General features: G+C 39.3%; 1 non-coding gene across 1 annotated transcript; it reads left to right on the top strand.

Moving 5' to 3' along the window:
* Nucleotides 1-978: 978 nt before the first annotated feature.
* On the top strand, nucleotides 979-1,063 carry TRNAM-CAU. The gene is given in 2 exon segments: nucleotides 979-1,016; nucleotides 1,028-1,063. It is a non-coding gene; the product is annotated as a tRNA-Met (tRNA).
* Nucleotides 1,064-5,534: the final 4,471 nt, after the last annotated feature.

Here is a 5,534-nt window from a genome sequence, read left to right as displayed (position 1 = left end):
ATCTAATATTCATAAATAATTTTGATGCCCAATTTTAGTAAGAATTTCTTTATATTCGATTAGTTTAATAAATACAAAGTAAAAAAATTTGAATAACTCATTAAATTAAATAAATAAAGTTAAACATATACGTATTATCTCGTTAATATTCATTAATAAAAATTATGTTAGTCCATCAGAGTTTACTATAGTGGTAGGAAGCCAAGTGCATTTTTCTAAATAATCTCATGCATGGTACTCCTATATAGTGATTAAAATTACTAGAAAAGTTGGGAGTGACATGTCAAGTGTACTTCTTATCTTAGATTTACTTTGTGGACGAAATATAAGGCAGGACTGTCTATAGTCAATTATAAAATCTGAATACATAATATTAAAAAAATAAAAATGAATAGAAATTATGAACTTTTCATTATTCATGAGCAAAATTTATGAACAATTTTAATTATTAAAAAAATTCTTATCACCCTGATAAATAAAAAATAATTAAATAACAAATAAATTTCTTTTATTAAACTTAATACTCACCTAAACAAACTTTAAAATATAAAAATTTCAAACAATAAAAGAAAATATCTCATTTAAGGCCCTAATTACAAAGGTAATTAAGTATTAACTATAAAAAATGATGACATGTCATCTTTATGGATTACAAAGGGAAAATTCTTTAGACCACTTTTTACAATACGGATGATAATTTTTTGTATATATTAATGGATAAATAACCTCCACTTATAAATTAAATAGAAACCATCTACTCTATGTAAAAAGGACCATCCTCCATCGTCTATATTGCAAAAATAGGATCAAAACATCCGGCCTCTTACAAAGGTAATTAAGTATTAACTACCAGTAAATAAAATGACGATGTGTCATCTTTATGAAGACCAGATTGCGGCCGATTTGTTATGAAATGCCCAATATAATCTTATGTATAATTATTTTATTTGTATTAATTAAAATAGAACTCAAATCATTGGGGTGGTGGCGCAGTTGGCTAGCGCGTAGGTCTCATAGCTCTTGAGAAATCCTGAGGTCGAGAGTTCGAGCCTCTCTCACCCCAATGTGGTTTTTTTATTTCCTTTGATTTTATTATATAATATTATTCAATTTTGATTTAAAAGCTCAAAACAACAAATGAAATAGCAAATGAAATAGCACATCTGTTCCTTTTAAGCACAACATAATTTTAAACAGTTTTTACAACAATTATTTTTTAAATATCCAACTTTCCTGTCGATACGGTGATAAATACTTATCATTTTATCTAAATTAAACCCGGTTCGATTATATATATTTGTGATAAATACTTATCATTTTATCTAAATTAAACCCGGTTCGATTATATATATTTATAGTTTTTGGGACAATAGCATCTTTTCACCGTTTAAGGTTTGTTAAGATTTTGACTATAAATTTTAGGTTCAATAATATGATTAATTTTTTTTTCTTATTTTCTATATAATATCAGACCTAATTTTTTTGATATCTCATATTATTATTTCTTATTATCGTTATCATCTACTACTGTTATTATCAATTTTGACGCCGATATCTTTTTCTGTCGATTTCAACGCCGACATCATTTTATGTCAATTTCAGCGTCGACGTCCTGTGCTGCAACACCAACATCCTTTTCTGTTGATTTCGATATCGACGCCATGTGCTATTGATTTTACACCGACATCCTTTTCTATCTCAGATTCTTAGTGTGATTACGAATCATCCTGATACCAATTTTTACGGATCGTACAAATGCATGTTCTTACAATTTAATTATTCTGAGCATTATTTGTTTTGTCATTGTGCTTGGTCATACAGATGCTTCATGTAAATCTAAGTCGTATATGTTAGAGCAGTTTCAACAGTTCCTTACTTCACAACCCTCTGCCATGTCAGCTTTCTCTCATATATAGGTTTGTCATCGTCTGGTATTTTTGGTATATCTTCATCCTTGTGGATTTTGGACTCTAATACCTCTCATCATATATCATCTAATTTAAAGATTTCGTTTTCTTCAGTTCATTTATATATATTGTGATTGGTGATGATACTTCTATGTCATTAATAGGTATTAGTTCAATTGTTACATCTTGTTTATCTCTTACTAATATTTATTATATTTCAAGTCTTATTTTAAATCTTGTTTATGATAGTCAATTATGTGAGTCTGGGTACCTAATCTATTTTTCTTCATCCAATTGTTATGTTCAAGACCCGCAATCTTAGAACCTGATTGAGACAGGTCATAGACAAGGAGTATTGGTTCCATTTGCACTAATGATCTAACTCATATTTTGATAAATGACAAGGGAATTAAAGCTAGATATGTTGTTTGTGTTGGATCGTGATGTTTCGATAGAGGGGGGTGAATATCGATTATAAAAAATTCGTCGATAAGAGTAAGCGCAGCGGAAAAATAAAACAATGCAATGCTAACACAAGAACAAATTTTACTTAGTTCGGAGCCTTTGGCGACTCCTACTCCAAGGCCTGCACACGAGGGTGCTTTCGATGGACAATTCACTAGCAGCTTGAAAGATATTACAAACTAAGTACAGAAAATGCTAATGAAAGAATTAAAGCAATACCGACAAAAATTAAAAGACTTAAAAAGAGAAGCAGCGCGTTTGTCGAAGCTTTGCAGCGTCGCAGGAGCACAGGAGAGCGAGTTCTTCAATTCAGAGTTGTTGTTGAAGCTCCACCCCTGCCCCTTCTTTTATATGAGGCTCGGGGCGCCCCGGATCCCATCCGGGCGTCCTGGTGTGATGTAGCAAGTCCAACCAGTGAGCTCCACGTGTCGACGCCGCGATCAGGATAGAATTCGCCTCCAGGCGCCCGGACCACCTTTCTCCAGAGAACATCTTTCCTGCAAGACAAGGTTAGTCCGAGGCAAATAGATAATGTATATCCTGCAAAACAAAGTGTTAGCACAGTTTATAAGTTCAATATAAAAAGTATGACTTAGATTCCTTTTTTCCGAGACCGGAATCTAGTCATGATCTCGACTTAGATATCCGAAATGGATCTAAGTCGGATTGACGCCTAATGTTCCCTTCCCGGGAACGCGTCCTCACGGCCACTCTCTTCAAGTGACTTACCTTTACTCACATGTCAGACGTCCGGTCAGCCCTTCGACCCGTCTGGACTTCTCGCCAGCTATCCGGTCAGCCCGTCGACCTAGCTGGACTTCGTGCCAAGCGTCTGGCCAGCCCGTCGACCTGCTTGGACTTTGTGCCAAATGTCCAGTCAACCCATCGACCCATTTGAAATTAGTTCCAAGCGTCCGGTCAGCCCGTCGACCCGCTTGGACTTCGTGCTAAACATCCGATCAGCCCGTCGACCTGTCTGGACTTAGCCTGTACACTCGATGAGACTGTTAGATAACGACAAACCTAACTTAACCTGATTTGTCATTCATTAAAACCTGAGTTAGATCGTTAGTGCTAACCACACCAACAGTTTGTCTAACCTTTCTACCAAGTATACAGGAGTTGACTGGTCTGAAAGACTTGACACCAGGCTGAAATCCAGCTAGGTTCGCGAGACTCGATAGCTAGTGCGAAGTTCAGATAGGTCCATGGGACCCGATATCTAGCGGAAAGTCCAGTTGGGTCCATGGAACCTAACAATCGGTCGAAGTCCAGTTGGGTTCGCGGGACCTGATAACTAATGGGAAGACTTGATAGGTCAAAGACAAGTCAAGCGACTGCAATTGGTAAGTAAGAGGTAAGCAACTAGAGGAGAAATCTAGTGAGGACGCATTCCCGGTTGAGGGAACTGTAGGCGTCGATCCAACTTAGGTCAATTCGAAAAATCTAAGTTGAGACCATAACTAGATCTTAGTCTCGAGGAAATATGATCTAATTACTACTACTATCCTGTTGTATTGTGCTAACTTTGTTTTGTAGGATAAATATATTTTTGGTTTCCTGGACTAATCCTTTTTTGCAGGGAAGAATGCTAGAAAAAACGGAGTACGGGCGCTCGGACTCCAGGCTCCTGGAGCTTCTCTGAGCGCCCGGACCAGCCATGCCCGGGCAGGTGCCAAGCACCTGGGCGGTCCGAGTGCCTAGTGTTGGGGCAATTTCTTTTGGTCAAGTTTGACCAGTTTGACTAAGCTTAAGTTGAGTTAAGTTTGAGTCGAGTCGAGATTTGAATTTTGATGTTTGACAATAGAAGGAGATTGACAATATAAGGAGATTGCTGGAGCAATCGTCCGGTTATGGAGATGGTCAAAGGGTTGACCAGGTTAATGAGAATACAAGTCAAGTAGGTCAGGGATGACAAAAGACTTGATTGGGTAAGTCCTAACTGGAGGTTAGGCGTATGTAAGTCCTAACTGGAGGTTAGGCGTCTGGAAGTCCTAACTGGAGGTTAGGCAGTGGTGAAGTCCTAACTGGAGTTTAGGCAGTGACGGAAGTCCTAATTGGAGGTTAGGCAAAGGAGAAAGTCCTGGTGAGGAGCCAGGCAATTGGGAAGTTCAAGTGTGATAGTCCAAGTATGTAGTCTTGGCAAGATAAGTTCTAATGTGACTTGGCAAGGAGAACTCGATAACTAGGATGAGGCCAAAGGAAGCTCTTGAAGGCAAGATGTGAAGGATGGGAGATATCCGAGGGACGTAAGGTTGATGGAGGAGGCTAGAAGGCTAGTTCAAGGTTGGTCGAGTGTGGTGGTATAATCCGACAACTAGGATAAGGCCAAAGGAAGCTCTTGAAGGCAAGGCGTGAAGGATGAGAGATATCCGAGAGACGCAAGGCTGATGGAGGAGGCTAGAAGGCTAGTTCGAGGTTGGTTGGGTATGGCCAAATGCTAGGCATGGAGACCCAACAGGACACGGTTGACCAGGAGTTGGGTTGGAGATTTTGGACTTGAGTTTGAGTTAAGTCCAGGCTGGTCAATCAATCGGGCGATCGATTGAACCAGGGTCCAATCGATCAGTCGATTGATTGAACCAGGGTCCAATCGATCAGTCGATCGATTGGAGTGTGTTGTAATCATGGGAAGGCCCAATCGATCGGTCGATCGATTGAGATGTGAAATTGCGAGCACTGAGGCTTTCCCAATCGATCGGGTGATCGATTGGGAGTATCCAATCGATCGGTCGATCGATTGGGCAGCAGAAGCTCTCGCGCAGACACGAGAGCACAGAAAGGCTCTGAATCGATCGGGCGATCGATTCAGGCAGTCCCAATCGATCGGTCGATCGATTGGGAAGTGACCGTTGTGTAGGAAACGAGCGATGGACGGCTGGGATGGAGCAGTGCTGACATGACAATCGATTGAGGATGATTTGGATCGATTGGGAGCACAGGATATAGCCGTTGCGGAGCATTTTCTCAGTAGAACTTTGCGTTCTTCTTCTTGCAATTTCTCTGCAATTCACAGCGAGCTTCTCTGATCTTCACAACCAGTTCTTGAAGGCTCTTGGGAGTGTTCTCTCAAGGTTCAAGAGACAACAACAAGCACAAGTAAGTAAGAAGAGAGTGTCTTTACGTGTATTTGTATTCCTTCTTCTTGTATTTTTGTGTGTA

Source organism: Zingiber officinale, chromosome 7B, assembly GCF_018446385.1.
Source record: "Zingiber officinale cultivar Zhangliang chromosome 7B, Zo_v1.1, whole genome shotgun sequence".
Taxonomy (NCBI): domain Eukaryota; kingdom Viridiplantae; phylum Streptophyta; class Magnoliopsida; order Zingiberales; family Zingiberaceae; genus Zingiber; species Zingiber officinale.
Note: the sequence above shows the minus strand (reverse complement) of the source record. Positions and strands in the feature narration are given on the sequence as shown.